This window comes from Anser cygnoides, chromosome 24 (genome assembly GCF_040182565.1).
Source record: "Anser cygnoides isolate HZ-2024a breed goose chromosome 24, Taihu_goose_T2T_genome, whole genome shotgun sequence".
NCBI classification, from domain to species: domain Eukaryota; kingdom Metazoa; phylum Chordata; class Aves; order Anseriformes; family Anatidae; genus Anser; species Anser cygnoides.
Window position 1 is genome coordinate 3110722 of NC_089896.1, and position 19798 is coordinate 3130519.

At 46.7% G+C, this 19798-nt stretch overlaps 1 long non-coding RNA gene across 1 annotated transcript; it reads right to left on the bottom strand.

The window, feature by feature from the left end:
- Positions 1–15: 15 nt before the first annotated feature.
- Positions 16–19652, bottom strand: LOC125183899 (uncharacterized). Its single transcript, XR_010826489.1, has 8 exons — positions 18534–19652; positions 17655–17718; positions 16382–16492; positions 7971–8127; positions 7150–7429; positions 6426–6925; positions 5613–5864; positions 16–5058 (listed from the first exon to the last, which is right to left on the bottom strand). It is a non-coding gene; the product is annotated as an uncharacterized lncRNA (long non-coding RNA).
- Positions 19653–19798: the final 146 nt, after the last annotated feature.

Sequence of the window (19798 nt, forward strand, 5' to 3'; positions counted from 1 at the left end):
GAAAAACCCAAATTCTTGCGTTACTGAGAATTTCCGCTCAGCTGTGGGTCACATTTTAAGATTCCTCTGTTTTTCTTTCCAAGTAACGAATGTTTGTTTTGCTGAAGAAAAGGGAATGATTCTGTTCCACTCAAATGTGTGTAAATCAGAAGCAATTCCATTGAATCCAAGGGGTCAGGAGCAGGGAAAACCCAGAATGGGAATGTATCCTGCCGATGTCTATGAGCATATGAAGGCCAGATTTCTTATTTCCTTTACCCCCCAATGCTTTTGTTCTCTTCCCACCCTTACCCCGTCTCCCTGTTAGAAAGAGTGTCATGACTGGGATTCAAAGAGCAGTTATCACTAGATGTTTGTTTTCTGGTTTTTTTTTTGTTTGTTTGTTTTAATAAATATATGATCTCCAGATGCTAAAGAACCAAGTAGGTTTCAGATGATCGCCTCTGCTCCCATTTACACAGCTATAAATCCTGAGTCACTCCACTTACTTCACCAGACTAATGCCAGATGCAAGCAGAGGAACTAAGATCAGCATCCAACCCCGAGTTACTGAAAGCAAACTGACCAATTACATTTCTTAGAGAAAGACTTTTACGATGATTAATGACAGGCAGACAAAGGAACGAGGAGCCTTGGGAAGCATTTCTCTAAGTCACAGCAATTTTCACTTAAGCAACTGGGACATTTTTAAAGCCCAGAACAAGAGAGACAAAACTATTTAATGTGCTCAACTGACCTAGTTTATTTTTTTTTTTCATTTTAAGAAGATACATGCTTACTGGGAACATGAATGAAAAGGTCTCGTTCACAACTTTGCCTTGACATCGCCTGAACTGAACAGTCATCTGGGTTTAAGTCAACATGACTCAGGCACGAGGCAAAAAGAATGGTTCCCACAGCCCCGGATCAGGAATCGGTGCCCCTGAATACAACCGTTGCTGCTCTCACTGGTGCCAGGAGTTCAGGCAGAGTCAAAGGAGCTTCTTCTAGACTTATGCAGCTACTGCTGAAACCTGAATCAGATGTAATTTTGAGATCCACCCGATAACAAAGCTCTTGCTCTCCTGGATCTGGTTATGTACAATTAGTTGCAACTGCATTTAGGTTATTTTCAGTGGGCCAGGTTTACCACTGGTTGGAATCTGGGAGATGGAAAGCACTTAACGGGAAAAAGTCCTGGAATTAAGGCCTAGTGGTCCTGGTGATCCTGGATGGCTGAGAAGCAGAGATTTCTACACAAAATGTTCACATTTGCACACTTGTCCAGCTCCTCAGGACTTCAAGATAGACTGTAACATCACCTGCACATTTTTTCTGACCAATTCAGGTTTGACATATGGTTAAGTCTCCTGTTTATGTCACTTCTGAAGCGAATCCTGGACATTTGTGTTGTGTTGATATAAATTTACAGACAAAGTTATTTGATTCTTCAAACTCTTCCCAGATCCTGTTTACAAATTCTTTTACGCTTTAGCTCAGATGCGTCAGCATGAGCCAGGACACCTTTCATTGTCCTGGTGGTGCAAAGCAGCCATAAGCCCAGTCTAGTCAGCCAGTTAAAGTGGATTTACTGGTGCTTTGGACCCGAAGCTGCTCAGACAGCTAGAGGATATCGGTGAATACTGTCTGCATGTGGCACATTTCAGATGGCCCCTTACAAAAAGCGCATACTTTCCTAAGAGAGATGTTTGTGACACTTTATGCTCCCTTCCTTCCGTAAACATAGTGCACTTTATTGAAAACAGCTGGATTTGCACCGGTGTCAAAGAGATCATGGTCTGTGCCAGCTTTGTTCTGACAGTTACAGGTGTCGAAGATGGTCAGTAAAGGGCTTTTCCTTTGAAGGTGCAAAATGGATGTGGCAAGAAAGCTGAGTTTTAGACACACACACAACCTCTTATATTGGAGCGTCTGGGCATGTTAAAATCTTTTTCACATGGCTTAGTGTTTACTGGTGTCAGAGGTGGATAGCCTCAGAGCAGCTGTTTGGCTCATTAGCTCTCAGACATGGAGAATGTTTGTCCTGGGAACAGTATTTATAACCTTCCGAGGCAAACAAGAGCCAAGATATTTCAAAACGCGGGTTGCACTGGAGTGATATCTCTCCTCCACAGCACCCCACCAGAAAAGTTTCTAACCAGTCACTGGGACAACCAGGACAGCAGGGGATCTAGCAGGAAAAAAAAGCATATTCTAGGTTTTGTAGGCCAGTTGTGGTTTTGGTTAATGTAAATAAAGAATAACTGGCTTGAATCGACAGATCTGTGGTGTAACATGAGCACAGCAGGTAAGGAGATAATCAGTTCCTATTTCTCCTTTCTGAGAGGAAGGTTTGTGTTGTGGGATAACCACTTCTGTATGAATAGAGTTTACAAGGCACAGGTGAGGCTTTCCAGAGTGCTTAAGAACTGCGGGAGCCTATTTGCACTACTGAAGTCATTCAGATCTGATCAATAAAACCTTGTGTGAGAAGTCAGAGAAGAAAAGGATTTTCTGCAGAATCGGTCACTTTCCTACAGTTCCCTCATCAACTTCAAGGTTCAGGTATTTAGAAAAGCAGCACCTATTTGACCTTCCACTCCCAAGGTGCCTAGCTCCCACTGCACTAACCCTACGTCTCTGATCAATGGATTTCTGTGACCAGCACTACCCAGCTAAAGGGAGCTGCCAGGCTTTCCAAAAAACCATGGAATGGCCATATCCAAGCTTTCAATGCACTGTCCAAAAGCAGTCAGTGCCCCCCTTTTCACAGATGAGAGAGAAACAACTGTTTTCAGGGTGACACAGTAAGCAGCAGTGAAGACAAGGTTTGACCCAAATCCTACATCCTCACCAGCAGCCAGTGATTCAGGGTATTCTCGACCTTGTGATGCATGATTCTGTTGATGCTAGACCAGCAGCTTGTGAAGAATCACTCAACCACTGACTTCCACACCGAGCAGGCAGACTCCAAGCATCCTTCCACATGTGCTGGTACCAAGCAGAAGACCTCAGAAGACAGCGCCATGCCATGGTAAAACTGGCACAGTCATTGTCAGGAGGTCATTCCCACCGCATTCTCCTAGCTTCATTTCCAATCACACAAAACAGTCCTGTCTTTTCACCTTAGCCCCACATGCTCTCCTTTCGGTGCTTCTTGGCGTGTTTACCACTTATGGGACTTTTTATCTCGATTATTATAACTTCTCAGCATTAGCAGGAATGGGATCAGATGGGAACAATCTGCTACTGCTTCATTTGGAGGGATGTGAGTTGCAGCGAGTCTGAGACTAGAAGGCATGATAAATGATAAAGTAGACAGATTATAAGCTCCTGTGAGGGAGGTTGGAAAAGCATCAAGAAGGAATAAAAAATGAAACAGAAGAGAAAAGCCTGTTTTGAGAAAGGTGCTGGTGCCAGCTTGTTGTGTTTCTGAGGCCCATATGTGCAGCTGTGTATTTTTACAGCAGCACCTGTTCACGATGCATCCTTCTTTGTGGACGCCCCTCTGTAAGAAATTTCCACTAACACACTGATTCACATCTGCTTTCTCTCTCACCTCTCACACAAAAGGTTTTGCTGTGTCCCTGGGACGCCCCCGACCTATAAAACATCATTTCAGACAATGGTTAGAAGTCCTTGTCACCGACCAGGCTGCTACGTGGTGTTCAGGTGTAACGGGACTGATGTGGTTATTGCACACAGACCCAGGGGGAAACACAAATTACCGAGTAGCAGAGCCAAAAAACTGAACTCACAGTGCTGCAAAAAGAGGGAAAAGCATTTCATGGAAGAGAGTCCAAGCATGTTCCAGTCTAATCTCTCATCGTACCCTGCCAGCCTCTTTTTCTCCTTGCTTCATTTCTCATTTTCACTGGTGGCAAAACAATCTGCCTCGTAACCAGCTGGCCTTTCAGCTGGACATCTCAGCCCCTTCTCCTCTTTTGAGCCACGTGTAAATGGTATGCTAGTATTGAATATTTACCAGTTGTGCACACGGTGCCTTCCAGCCACAAAGCACCTTGCAAAGTTTAAAAGCTTGGCCACAACCCCCCCCGGGGAAGCAGCTTTCTATCACTGACCTCAGAGTGCAACAGGAGGAACCACAGAGGAAAGAGGCAACTTGCTCGGGGCCACACAGCAAGCGTCCGAGCGAGCCAAGAGCGAAGGCAGCTCTGCTCGCTCCCTGCTCAGAGCCTGAACCAGGCAGTGCTTTTTCATCAGCCCTGACAAGACAGATATTCCAGTGATTTCGGCGAACAAAGAGGGCCCTCTCTGCATTGCCGTACGCTGCCATGTGTTTCCCTGCTGTCAATGATTATCCATGGGATTCCCAACAAGGACCTACAGTCACTGGCAACATCTGCTGCAGGGTTTCTCAAGAGGCTGAGGACGGGCTGTTTTTAGCCTTTGTTTATTTGGACAAGCTCAGTGCTTGCCAGAAGTGCTCCCCCCGCTGCACGCGCGCACACACACACTCACACACACCCCTTCGAGCAGGGGACCCTCCATCCCACACAGGCTGCTTTGTAGGGCCCGGCTCTGCAGGAGGCCGTTCCTCCCTTTTCCCTGGAGCCAGCTGCTAAAAGCAATGCTGAGATCAGACAAAAGATTTCACTGATCGGTCAGGCTGGGGAACACAGGGATTGTTGTCCAGAGTCAGAGCAGTGGCCTGATAAACCCAGCATCCTGCTTCTGGCACCAACCACCCGTCCTCGATGCATTAGAGGAATGCGAGTTCCCGGTCCACAGATGCATCCAGCCAGCCATGCAAAGCCTGCCATGGTAGACGGATAAAGGTTTCCTTTATAAAGCCACCAAAACAGGATAAGACTGAGCTCCTGCTGTCCAGTTTGTCCCACAGGTCCCAAACATTGGTTTCAGACAGAGCCAAGGGGATGTGCTCAGAGTTCATTTGCTCCTGAACTTCTGCGTGGGCCAAAGAGGGTAAAGATGTTGTGGGATACTGGAGAAGCCCCAGGGTTAGGATCTGCACTGCACAGGAGTTGGGTGTTCGGCATAGGCACTGCAACACATCCACGAGATCTTCCGTACGATACAGTGTGGATAATAGTATCCCTGAGAGGCAATTATAGGCAGGAGGCTTAGAAGTGTGCAGGACTGCCAGCCCTGGGGACTGTTCAGCAGTCCAGTACGGGATGCATATCTCCTTTCACGTACAGCAGTGTAAGACAAGACTCACCCACAGGAATCAAGGAGATCACACAAGACTAAGTCTGGCTAGAGGAAAACACACAAGAGAAGCAACCACCCACCTATCTCCCTCTTTAATATTTTTACTCAGCTCCAACACTCTCTGATGCACTTAGCCCTTAGCCTCAAGACAGCCCTGATTAGACCTGTGGAGTGTGAATGCTTCAGCGTGATTCACAGCTTTCACACAAGCAAATAGGATTCATGGACCTGGCACAGAAAAAGTGGAAGACTCTGGCTTGCTCCACAGGCTAACCCCCCTAAAGCAGCCATCACCTGGCCCCTGATAAGTCAAATAATCTTCCTTTGTGCCCCATTTTCCCGTATATGCAAAATAGTCAAGTGCTATCTAATAAAATGCTTTGAAATCTTTAGACAAAAACAAAAATTTAAACACAATAGGTTCTCCTCTTTCTTACCAAAGCCATTCCTGGAGATTAAAGTTCCATCCTCACTTTGTTGCTAGCTGGCTCTGCACTCCTGGAAGGGCCACGCCAAGAGTTACCTGTCACACCCTCTTTCTCCATGACATTTGACAACAGAAATCACAAGTCCAGGTCTTTTTAGGCACCCTGGCCGTTGCTAAGGAGGGTTTCAGGACAGGGGGGCTCACACTACTGGCAATAGAAGAGATGGCCAAGAGAGTGGTTGAAGAGGCGGATAGTGTCTATCTGCAAAACAAGGAACCTTTGTAAGAAACATTGCAGGAGAAATAAGGTGAAAAGAAACACAAATAACCTTCAGCCACTTCTGTGGTGGGAATAACAGCACTGGAGACATCCCCTGGCACTGCCAGGGCTCTGCACGACCCTTTTCAAACGGAGACAAAGCAAGGCTGGCTGGGAGCTGCCTTCCTGGGGAGAGGAGAATGCAACATGAGAGCAGAGGGCAAGGAAGGACAGAGAAACACTCAGGAAGGTTGAGAAGACCTCTTCTTTGTGTCACAGTAGGCTGCAGAGGGAAGGGTGAGGCAGAACCTAACTACCAGGGAAGATGACTGAGGGAGGAGAGGTGGACAAGCACCCCCAGCACGCCTCAGTGTGGCACCAGCAGGGAGCAGTGACTTGTCATCACTCCGCAGGAGCAGACTGGCTACTTGTAGATATATTCCAGGAGTATTCTGCACCTCTAAGCCTTATCACATTGGGTGGGACCTCAGCTGATCTCAGCAGTTCATTGGGACGAAACAAGCAACAGATGGATCCAAAATCTGACCTCTAAGGAAGACTCACATGCTTCAGGCCCTGGTGCTGCCAGTCCACCACCAAGAGAGCTCCTGGTCACTCTCAGAGACTTCTGCAGTGATGCTGCAAGGTCAGGGAACACACTGGAGTTGTCGAGTTGACAGAGCAGTTAAGAGTGAAAAGAAGGTCAGCAGTGTCAGGAGAAAGGAAGCCTGATGGGTCGAGCTTGGTCTCAGGAGGGAGCTACAGTTGCTCTGCCATGCATTACGAAGTCAACAAAAAGAGAGATTCAGCTGGATCATAAGAAAAGAATGTCTCTGATCTCCTCCTCCTCACTCCCCACACAATGGACAGGAAGGATGAACAAAGCAAGCTCGTGTCCCAGGCACCCAGTAAAGGGAATTGGGGGGTCCAGACCAAGAGAGGAATCCCAGATCTGTTTGCGTTGTTCAGGGTTAAGGGTTCTTGCTCCAACTCTGCACTGGAAGCACTGCTAGCTCAGATTCAGGGTGGCCGTTCAGAGCTAATGTTCTGCTGTGGCTATTGTTCTGCGTGACAAACACAAGGCATACAGTAAGTGAAATTACATGTTGGGCTTATTTTTAAAAGCAGTAACATTTGGGGAAAACTAGGACCACTTTGGGCTAAATCTGAACAACAGAAAAAATAAATCAGAACAGGCTTCATGCACATACTTTTCTATGAAGAAAGTTGTTTACAATACATTTTACACTCCAAAATAAATCTGGAATAAACAAAGTTGAACTCTTACTCATCTCTGTACTAATTCATGTGAAAAAGTCTGCTCAAGAGAGAACCAGCCCACCATCCAGTCACTCCATAACCCCTGTTTAACTCCTTGTGAATATTGGTGCAGACATTGCAGAGGACAGCCTGCCCTCCTCATCCTGTGTGCTGTCAGCTGCATGAGTGTTCCCAGCTGCTCCTTCCTTTGCTTCACTAGGTAAAATTCACCTTTCCTCCAAACACAGCAGAATAGCTGCCTATACGCCAGCTGCAGATGTGTTGTGGTAGGCACCAAGCACAAGCAGCTGAAGAGGAAAGCAGGAGAAGATGGAATCATGTTTACAGAAAGCACTGAGCACACTTAAAAACTAGGTCTTCTCTTCCCTATGTCTGAATGCACGTCTCCCAGAGACGTTAGGAAGTTCAGGAGAACCTGAACCACCAAAACGTTGTCGCCTGTTGCACCGTGGTCAGATTTGTCCTATACTCTGCCTAGAACGATGACCAGTTTCTCCTATACTAGCACACATTGCCATGCTGCACAAAGATATGCCTTAAAGAATAAAAAGTAAAGCACTGATCTTTGAACGTCCAGGACTTAGTTTAAAAATTCACATTCCTTCTGAAATGTAGAGAACCTGGCACTTTCCAGTCTCCTTACAACCTTTTTTTCCTGCAAACTTAGAGCCAGTCTGTGAGCTTGTTGACCATGGCAGAGCTTTCATGCCCAACAAATAGCAGAGCTTTCTACCCAGCGACCAAACACTGAAGACACAAACTGTCTCCTTGGACACAAACTCCCAACCACACACATATGTCTTGCTCGCTGCTGCAGCCAAGACTCACTTTGAGGTCCTCATGACTCAAGGGCAGGGCAAAAGAGAGCTTCAGCTTAGCCTCTAGTTGCACAAGCTGCTTTTTTGCTTAAGCAGCTTCCATATTTCCACCCCTCACGGTCTCTGAGACTTGTTTCTGCAGCTCAACTACGGATTAGGGAACTGAACTGAAATAAAGAAGAAAAAAATAAAGAAAAGTTTAAAAGAGGGATTTTGTGCTTTTTTTCGTTTTAAGTTGAGGTCAGTTCTCTCACTGGGCCACCCCGCAGCCATGCAGAGTTTACAAGAGGATGAGAGAAGGGAGCAGTGCAGGGACAGGAACGAGCAGCCACGGCAAGGAGAAAGTGGCTGCGTCCAGAAGCACACCGCTGCTGAAAAGGAATACTTGTGAAACAAAATCCTGCGCTGTGCTAAGCCTGGCCCAGTTTGGAGCTATTTGTTTTGCAGAGGAGGCTTCAGAGCCTGTCCGCTTGTGACCGAGAGCCTTCCATGAGGTGAAATCCCCGCCTGGCTGCCCATCAGCTCGGAGGGATCGCTGTGCCACAACACTGCCACGTTCTTGGGTCCTCCCCTGGCTGCTTGGAACAAAAACAGCCAGCAGGTCTCACATGAAGAAACAACCTCGTTGACAGGAGGAGAAAAACATAAACCTGTTAACGCAACTAGCGCTATTAATAATCTTTAAACACCCAGGCTGAAAGTCGGGTAAGGCCCACAGGAAGCCAGGAGGCAAGTTCCAGGTCCTTGTGGTTCGCGAGAATTTCCTGCCTTGTCAGTGCACATTTCCTCTGCCTTGGGGAGGGACGGCGTCCAAGGCGAACGGCATTCCTTTTACTCACCCACCACGGCATCGTCCGAAGGCAGGGGCGGCCGAGTAGCTCTAACGCTGACAGCTGGTGGTTTAGAAACTGAACCGCTGGGAGCCCCGAGCCAAATCAGATACGGGGCCTCAGGGATACCGGCAGTAACTCCTGTAAGGATGTGCAGCTCTTACTCAAATTAATCCTGACTGCTGCTTTCCTAAGGAAGCCAGCAGGGCGAGGAGCCTTTCCGCACCCCCTGGAGACCACCAGTTGCAGGCGCTGAGCAAGCCGATGGTTCCCCACCTGCCTCTCTAGGAGCAGCCCGCGGGGACCGCGGGTTAGGGCTGGGGAGCCGGGGGGCTGTGAAATCGGCCCGGGCGAGTGGCAGGACCCCGCTGGGAGGCAGTCCCGTGATCCCTCCGTCTGCATAGGAAACATTCCCCAGCGCGTTCTTTTCCATCAGCAGACAAACTTCTGGAAATCGGACCGTTTTCAATTAGATGCCCACACATGGGTTTAGGAATCTGGGCAATCGGGTTTGTAAATGTTTGGGGCAGGATTTTTCAAAAGCGTTTGAAGCGCATGCTTGTGCAAATCCATTTTGTAGCAGTAAAGACCTCAAGGTGCTGTAGAAATGTTCTTTAATTAGTGCATGCAATTTGTGAGCTTGAATTATTTCCTTAGCCCCATTTTATAGATGGGAAAGCCAAGGTACAAATGAGGCAGCATGTTTCCCAAGGCTACATAGCGTGCTAGTGCCCGAGCCAGAAACAGACCCTACCGCTTCTGACTCCCAGCTTCTTGCTCTAATTACCAGAAAATTCCTCTCCTCTATGGCACAGCCAAATGGTTCCAATAATAAATCCAAGCTGTTGCAAAGATCAAGTCCATTTTTTCACTGCTTAACCCAAAAAAACATTTAATTTTCAAAACACAGGTTTGGCTTTTCACCAGAGAAAGGATTTGTTTTCCATTATTCATCTGTTTTTTGTTGTGTGCTTTTTTTTTTTTTCCTCTTTTTAGAGGCCAAACATTCAATCACTCTGTTCTATATAGAGTTCCTAGGCTAGGAGCACTACAACTATCGTTACCCTATAAATCTTCATTATTCTTACTATAAATACACTTATGTATTTTTCATTTTGTTATTTCTATGACTAAATATGGCACCTTTAGAAAACCTCAAAATGCTTTCCGAAATTAAGAACTTTGAATCAAACCCTGTAGTCCTTATTTCTGAGAAGCAATGCTTTTTTTTTTTTAAAAAAAAAAAAAGTAACATTCCTTGGTATATATCCAAAGCAATAACCCTGACCTATGCATTTTCAACACTACTTTAATTATGCCAGCCTGTGTTGGTAAAGATAACACTGCCTTGCTTAGACACAGTCATATTGCTATAATAGTGCCTTATGTTACCTATTACTATATGGGAGTAAGCCAAATCAGGATAAAATACATATATTTTTAAACTGTGCCCACTATAGGTATTGCAGAACAAAAGAGTGGTGAAGAAGCTTTAATGTTTACAGGGACTTCTTCAAGCCTGTACAGGAATCACTGCTAGGCTAAAAAAAAAGGTATATGAACAAAAGAATTGTATTTGTGCTTTCTGAAAAACAGCAGGATATTATTTCTAGCTTTGCTTTTTGAGTTGTTTCCTAACCTGAAAATCCAGATTCTGTGGAGGCTGGAAGATTCTCAGATGACTAGAAACTAAATGAAAATAGTTTTATCGCAGCGTTTATGAGTGTAAAGACTAATCTGTTGAAAGGAGAAGCAAATGTTAATTAGATCCTTAAACTCTGTTTCTCATTCCCCGTTTGGCACAAATGAGTAATTAACATTGTGGAGAAAGGATGCTTTTGTTAAAGAACTAAATCCCACAGACTCTTCCCACCTTGTCCAAGAAGCAGTAACTCGCTATAAATAGGAGAACAATAGGGTGGTTGAAATGACCGAATCCATCCGCCTTTCATCTCTGCCTCCCCTGTGGAACTGTATGTGTTGATATATCAAAGATCTACTTACTGGTCAAACTTCTCCAGATTTCAATAATACCTGTGATACTCAAAGCACTGGAAATGACTGGCCAAGATTTGCAGCTCTTTAGGAAGGATTCTGACTCCAGTGTTAGCAGCACACCGCCGGGCAACATGACCTGCATATTCTCATCACCCTACAAGCTGGGGTTGTCCACAGTTAACTTTCCAGTCCCTAGAGGCAAGAGGAAGGGCTTCACCATGGCTCATGGCAATTTTAAAACCAGATACCTTTATGAGCCTTTTGGCTTTATTTCCTTAGGTTTAGAGGCTTGTGCTGAGCTAGCGGGGGTAAGCTCCGAAAGCAGCAGCACTCAATGAAGAAGCAAAGAGCTTGAGGGCTTGCAAGTGGTTCAAAGGCAAGCGATGAGATCAAAGTTGTTCACTGTGTGCCAGATGCAGCACCAGTGGCACCGTTAGCCCCTCTACCACACAAAAGAAGGACATGAATCATTTTTCCCTGGATGCTTTTATATGGGCACTAGCTCTCTTTCATCAAAGCCAAGAATACCTGGAAAACTGCTACAGAGAGTTTTAAGTTTTAGACTATCTCAATTTATCTTCAATACCAAGAACACTAAAATAGGAGAAATTGCCTGGGTTGAAATTAAAAAAAAAATAAAATTAAAAACCGAACACAAGACCTGAACCCTTGCTGCAGAACTCAAGCCTATGAAAACCCTCGCCTATTGAGATTTTAAGTGGAAAGAGAGAGGACCTCTACCTTCCTTTAAGGTTCGCATTCACCAAAACAAGAGCAAGCTCAAGAGAATCTTCTCATTCCATTTCTGTCCCAGTACCAGGACCTGATGAAAACCTTTCAAATAGAAATAAGCAAACTATAAAGTTTACTTCTGAGAGCATGCCACTCCAAGTCAAAGAGTTCAGATAGCAAGGTTTTATTTTTTTTAAACTTAGGAGAAGACTCTTCAAGAATTCCAACCTAATTTCCTGATCCTGTTTTTTTGTTTTGTTTTGTTTTTGTTTAATCAGAGAAGCAATCTAAATGTTTGACTGATTTTTCTGAAGCTTTCAGCACTCAACCATCACTAGCAAAGAAGCTCTGGGTAAACTACTGTTGGCAACCAAGAAGAGATATAAGTGGCTACAGGCTTTCTGCTCCCTGAGAGAATCAGTTCAACCAGCCTCTTTGGGTAGAGGGAGAGAATGTTCTGCTCCAAAAATGGATCCTGCTCTATCAAATCCAGGGAATTTCAGCATTTATAGTGTTCACTTCACCTACACAGTCTCAGAGCAGCCTTGCAGATTTAGTGTACCCTGCAGGATGCAAAAACACAGGTATCCCATCCTGGAAGAGGTATGAATACCATCTCATCTCCCTTTCCCTTTCTCATTCATTAGGACTGGCTTATTTTCGAAGTTTCAGGTGTAAATCCTTACAAAATTCCCTTGAGACTGTCTCTATAGTAATTGTACCCGTGATTGTCTCATTCATGGAAATGGTCGGGTTTTTGTTTATTCTAGTTTATTCTGTTTAGACAATTCCAGTGCTACACTGTAAACCTAAAATTCTGCTGGAGTGGATGGGAGATTTGCGCGTGGCATCAACATTTCTGTGCGCCAGAAACATGCCAGCACACCTTTCCCACCCATTCAAGCTTGCTGCTTCTCAATGTCACTGAACATGCCTGTGTTCCAAGCACGCAGGAGGAGCAATTGTTCCCAGCCCCAAAGGAAAGATCCAATTCCCACCCCCATGTATCATCAAGCATATGTACGCCATACTCAGGGGGTTATAAAAACCGCACACAAATTCCCATATGAAGCCTACTGCCTAATAAGAAAAAACCTTCTACAAAAAACCTCACTGCAATGTGTTTTGTTGGAAGTTAAGCAGCCTTCCTATCCTGCCCACAGCACAGTTAGAGGAGAACTGAGGCAGCCCTCTTACCTTTCACTCACTGGAAGCTCCTTAGCAAACCCTACCCTTCATCTTTGATTCCTGGATTAAATAAACCCAGCTCCTTCAGCTTCCTCCCTAGGTCTACAGTTTTAGACCTCTGGTTGTCCTTCTTGGTCTCCTTTGGTCTCCTGTGTGTACTTCTCCTTCTAAAACACCGTGCTCCAAGCTGGGAGCACCGCTGCCCTACCGGAGTGGCATGATTAATTACTGCCCCTGTGCCTCACATGACTTTCCTGCTGAGACACGCCAGAACGAAACGAGTCGTTTTCACAAAGCACCAACTGTTGAATCATATTCAGCCTGTGGTCCACTGAAACCTCCACATCCTTCTCTCCTGTGCCACTACTGAGCTACTCCCCACCCTTTATTTACAAACCCACACTGGTTTTCCTTGCTGTTGGAACAGTTGTCGGGAGAACCTCATCTACCTTTTCCAGAGTTTTAGGAAGAAATGTACCAGCAGTAAATGCCAATTCACCTACACAAGCTCCTGGAGAGACAGAAAAGACAAGTGAGCTCTGACAGTTCCCTGAGAAGCCTCTTTGTTGGTTCTCCAACAGCATCCAAGCAAGGATAAGATTTGTAACTGCTCCAGAAATTAACCTTGTGAGTCCTTCACATGCCACAACGACACGCATGTTGTTTTTCTAATCAATCTGTGGGGTTAGGCAGAAGAAGGTCCCAGCAAACTCCAACTGCTGCTATGTTTTCAGTATAGTTTTCAGACTGCAGGTAGCAGAGAGCACTGAGTCAAGCTAGATATCACTTACACAGAACCTGATGATCCTTGTGGGTCCCTTCCAGCTCTGGATATTCCATGATTCTGTGATTCTGGTCTCCACTCGATGCCCAGCTTTGCCATTGCTCCATGTCTCCACCCAATTCCAGATCTTAACTTACAGTAACAGAGCACAAAAGACACGTGCTCAATGAAGATCAAACTGAACACCTCACGCCCTGCTTGGAGCATGGTAAGACTGAAACCCTTGAAAGTGTTGTTATCTGTACTTTACGGTAGGGATTGAGAGAAACAACGTTCAAATCCTGATTTAGCCCCCTTAACACCAGGCACCTGCTTGAAGTGCTTCAGTTAGAAACTAAAACAGGGAGTGGTTCCTCTCCCACACATGCTGCACTGCACTGCATACACACAGCTGTGCCCAAGAGACTGGTGAACTGGCACTGCCACCTTCCTCCCATGCCGTGTCCAAGACAGACACTCTCACAAGTCCATCATCTCTCCCATTAGTGGGTGATACCCACGGGCCATGCTGCTCAGCCTCCCTTTCCTCCCCCGCCCGGTGATGCACTGTCCTCCCTCTGTGCTGGGCCCATTTAGACACCACATTTGAAGGCCCAACAGGGTTTTCTGTTGCCTTGAAAGCAGACAGCAACAATTTTAAACGGGCTGGGTCTTGTGTTTTCAGCAACATCAAAAGTGCTCGTATCAAGTCTTTGGCTTAACCACTTTCAGAACTACACAGCATCACCAACAGGGTGCAAAAGGCCCTGAAGCCTGTTTGTTTATTTTACCTTAAAACATCAGTGGCAAAGATCCCACAACTGACTGCATATGGAACACAAACATCCTGGGAGATGCCCCAAGAGTTGTTCTCAATCAAACATCCAAAACCAGGATTAAGTCTGCCCCATGAGATGCTTATGGAGGATGTAAACAAATGAGCCCTGCCAGCTAGTAAATTAATACTGTGAACATCCGGAACACTCCTTTGACTTACTGACATTTTCAGAAATTCCCTGCAGGAGAATTCCCTGTAGTACCAATGGAAAAAATAAGAAACAGCTTTATTTTCTGACCCTATTCCCAGTTAATGACATCCACAGTCATAGATGGCCCTCGCTGAATTCTGGCTTGGTGAGGCTCAGTGGTCTATTACTTGATCCCTGTGTGGACAGATGAGGCCTCCAAAGAAACTCCCTCGGAGGAATGAGTAAGGACATCCCTCAGCAAAGATACAAAGTGGATACAAACTACAAAGGGACAGGGATCAAATGATGGTGTGGGAAAAGGAATGCAAAACTAGCAAGGGGAGCACGTGCTCATAGAGGGGAAGACTGACAGACCTGGGAATAAATTCCTCTAGCCCTGCTTGCTGGTTGATGTGCACAAGTATTCTCCAGACTGAAATCTGTATGTTGTTGCTCACAGCCACTCAGCTCAGAAGCCACTCAGCTTGACAGACATTCCTCCAGAGGAACAAGAATGGAGTGTCCTTGTCCTATTCAGTCATGGCTTTGTTGGGGAATCTTACAAAACCCACAGTACCAGCGAAATGTGAACATGGGACTATCACTTAAGCTTCTTCACTTTTTCTTAAACACAAGGAAGGTCTCAGCAATACTGTACCATAAGTACTCAAAGAGCCTTCTCAACCTCCACTCCGATGCACTCTGTCACACCACCAACCATGAACAGAAGGGCAAGCCTGTCTCTAAAAGAACGTCAGGTCTCCACCACTGATATACAACAAACAGGGCCTGGCTAAGAAAAGCTGTGGACAAACGCGTATCAGTAATGAGCTTTTACTATCACTTCCTTTAAGAATACCACTGACAGCTAGAACTCAGTCATAAATTATTTTTACTTGCTGTGAGATCAAGATAGGAACAACTTTCATCAATAAATAAATAAGAATGACAAGTCTACAATAATTTGTAAATATTTTATTGACAAGAAAATCCCAGACCTATACATCACTTTAAGCTGTTATCTTCACCATATAAAAAACCCCATGCTTGATCAAAATTTGAGACATGCCATCTCATGCAATAATGGAAAACAGATTTCATTGCATATTTTCTCCTGGATTACTTAAATTACTTTCAGAATCTCAGAAGCCATTCCAAGCTCAAGCTTTTGCTTTATGTATCTTTATTTTTTATCGGCTTTATTATTTCAACTATCCCTGGGCAAATTCATCCTTGATCCCAGTCCATTGGCTACAGTTGTTGAGGACTGAGGATGGACTTGGCACCTGTGAGACTGATAGGGAAGGCTCTAACACAGTAATGTACAGTACCAAAGGCAGAAAAACTATTTGAGTCAGTTTCAGGCTCAAGCTAAAAATAGCAGATTCAAATTAAAACCTCCCAGGCCAGATTCTCAGGCTCAAACCCATTAATTTTAAAAGCTGAGACCACTCAGTGCCTCCCAGGAGGCCCTTAACTCCAGTCAAAGTTCTTGAGAGGTAACAGAGCTCTGAAGCTCATAGAATCCAGCCCTTCAGCAAGCTAAGCTCCTAGAGCATCCAGCTAAGAAGCAGACTGCCAGCATCGCCCAGTCCTTTGGGGGGCTCGAGGATCACACCTCCGGTGGATTACAGTAAACGTCAGTCAGAATTTGCTCAGCAATTTGCAGGACCAAGTCCTCGGAGCAAGAAATCATTACTGTCCCAGCAGAGGTGACAAGACATACAGATGTTTCAGCTACTGGCAACTGACATCCACACACAGGACAGAGGAATCCCCGTGTCTATTATAAGCAGCTGCCTCTTTGCCAGTTCACAAGTTTTTAAGGGGAAATAAACAGTTTTTCAGGTAATATTCTTCTGGCAGTGTTTTTGCTCTGTCACAAGGTTAGGTGCATAAACAGCAATCACTTCAGACATGGAACAGAATATAACATTCTTACCTTCTCCCAGTCCAACACGATCACATGATCCTGGCTTCCTCTTGCATTTTCATTGCCCAATATCCATCTCTATGGATTATCCCAGGAAAAAGCAAGTTCTGTATTACTCAGCTGGAAAGAAAAATGGAAAGGAGTTATTAAAGATACTGGACTCACTTCATCAAGTGACAAAGACCAAACTACTGGCTTTGAGTAGCTGTAAGGTAATAACAGAGAACGAGCAACAGCTTTTTGGGCTCTGCGAAGCAGAGCTCAGTGCTAACCAGTGGATGAATCACCATGTTGAAAAAAAAATCCTGAAAGCTGACACCTGAAAGGCAGTCACAGCAGGGACTCCAAAGAGGATGTGTGTGTGAAGGGATTGCAAGTGACACCTAGGCACAAAAAGTGCTACTTGGCAAAACTGAATGTCTTTATTCAACAGAGTTTCAGCCGTGGTGGATCTTGCTAGCTGTCTTGATTTTCTGCCAGATTTTGCAATGTTGTAGGAAAGAGTTTGGAAACACGACCTGACGATGCCCTAGAGGTTCAAAAATCAGAAAACAAATGAATCAAGCTGTAAACATGTTTTTAATCTGACTTGTACACACTCATGGTTTCTAAAGAGCTAATATTCTGGAGTATTCAGTACCGGCCATACTACAGAATGATGACAGAGATACAGATCCTACCCAGTATGAAGATAAAGGATTTTCAGTCTCCTGCAAAAATGCAGTAAGAGTCAATGTTCATTACACCTTTCATCTGCACAGAAAACCATCGTGATCAACTTTTCTTTCTACTCTTGGTCGATTTCACACATTATTCTGGAATGAGAATGTTCTGGGGCAAGGTTTAAGTGAACATTCACACTTTGCTTCACAAGAAGTTTCAGAGGATTAGCTCCTCTGCTCTGCGCTGCTTGCATCAGGCTTAAGTATGCCCAATTTCACCACCTTAAAACCCTCGGCCAACAACCCATGGTCCTGTGCTGCCCTCTCACGGGCTGCAAGCAGCAGAGCAACACCACCTCTGCTTGCCGAGACCCAGAAACTACAAAAGCATTGTACGGAGGGTTTGGATTGTCCCTGTCATCATCAGCTCGATTTATAGCATGCTGCAGTGACTGCACAACCACAGCCAGTGCTTCAGCAGCTATGCCCAATGCCTACCTTTCCGTAAGAGGGTACAAGGCTCACAAAAAGCTTCTGCAACTACAATTGCTGTGTTTGGCAGCACCAAAATACCAACCAGCTCACTGGCACGCAGCCCTCAGTCCTCCGGGTGCACTTACCTCTGCTCCATCATAACCAGTGGTCTTATTTGCTCCAGGAACTGCCACCTTTGATGCCGAAAGCCTGGCAAAGTAAATTGGAGAAGAGGGAGGATCACACCATACCCAATCCAACCCCACATGCCGGAGTGATGACTTCAAAGCCCAAATCTCGCAACTGCTGAGTGAAGAGGCAGCATTTGACCTCACAGACACTGCACCCAGGGGCAGCCCCCGTCTGGCCAGGACAGCTGCTCCACATGGGATTCAGAGGACAGATTCTGCACTGCCAGTCCTACAGCAGGATGGAGGGAGCAGGGGCTATGGCCACTCATGTATCTCCTCACCCCAGTAAACCACACCAAGCCTTTGGCCTCTTGCTGGCATTGCCAACAAGTGTCCTGCTTTGTAAACCACGGGCCAGCACCAACAGAAGTGGTCTGAGTCACCCCCTCACAACAGAGAGCTGAAAGCCTTCCATGCAGTTTATCATTCCATACACCTCCCATGGCTCTTTCAAGAAAACCTTGAAAAATTGATCAAAGTGCTTTTAAAACAACACAATGGCAGGAATGTTACCCCTTTACTACCAAATTATTTGAGATATGCAATGAGTTTCCAGATCTTTGCACAGCACAATCTAGTATTATATGAAGTAATTAATTCTTTTTTCTATTTAAAAGCCTCACAATTTTTTAAGGCAATCCCATGCTGCGTGGGGGTCTGGGCTGACAGTTTAGAGTGCTAAAAAGAATTCAACCCCCGTCTCAGGAAAAGACTGGTTTTTTAATTAGGAAATTTCTAGGTTTGCTGTATTTGTCTTCACACATGAAACTCTGGAGTTTGTAATAGGCCCTGTTTTCCTGCCATGCTCTGCTACTGAAGGGGCTGGAAACTCACGTTCCCCTTGCAGAAAGAGCCGAGATCCTCGGGCACGAGGTGACCGCAGGAACAGAGGTGCTGATGGAGACCCACGTGCCGGTCCCGTACCACCTCCAGGCCAGGCGGGCAGCCCGTGCGGCTGTCGCTTGCTCCATTCTGACAGAACCTTCTGGGGCTGACATCCCCCTGCCTCCTTGCCCCCTTTGTCCTGTGCTCCTGCCCTCATCCCAATCCCAGCACGGCCTCACCCAGGCCTGAGCTGCCCTCCTGGCCCCACTCTGCACCCAGACCTGCCACCGCCAGGCCCCATCCCCACCACCCCGTCTCCCGGCCCCCTCAGCCCTCTCTTCCTCCTCTTCCTCCTCATCTCCAGCCCTGGGCCCCATCTCGTCCCCTTCCACACAGGCCTGCCCCTCACCTCAGGCCTCCTCACAGGGCTGGGCCCCCACCTGATGTCCCAAACCTGCTCCTGGCATCCCAAACCCTCCTCCTGGCACCCCAAACTCTCCTCATGATGCCCCAAAACCTCCTCCTGGAGCCTCAAACCCTCAATTCAGCACCACAAAACCTCTCACTACCCTAAAACATCCCCCTTGAGCCCCAAACCCTCCCAGCTGGAGTCCCCAAACCTCCCCCTAGAGCCCCAAAACCACTTCCTGGCATCCCCAACCCTACTCCTGGAGTCCCAAAACCTCCTCCTGGCACCCCAAAACCACATGCCGGCATCCCAGACCAACCCCTAGAGTTCCAAACCCTCCTCCTGGAGCCTCAAACTCTCCTCAGAGCACCCCAAAAACACCTCCTGGTATCCCCAACCTCCTCCCGGTGCCCCAAAACCACCTCCCGGCACCCCCAAAACCTCCCTCCAGAGCCCCCAGCCCTACCCCTGGAGCCCCAAAACCACCTCTCGGTGTCCTCAACCCACCTCCTAGAGCCTCAAACCCACCTCCCGGAGCCTCAAACCCTCCTCCCGGCGTCTCAAAACCACCTCCCGGCATCCCCAAACCTCCCTCTAGAGCCCCAACCCTGTCCCTGGAGCCCCAAAACCACCTCCCGGTGTCCTCAACCCACCTCCCGGCGACCCCAATCCCTCCCCCTGAAGCCGATCCCTCCCCCGGCGACCCCGATCCCTCCCCCAGACCCCCGATCCCTCCCCCGGCGACCCCGATCCCTCCCCCGTAGCCCCGATCCCTCCCCGCCGCCTCCCTCCCTCCCTCCCTCCGCGCCGCCCGCCTCCATCTTGCGCCCCCCGCCCGCTCTCTCTCGCTCCTCCTGCCGGCAGG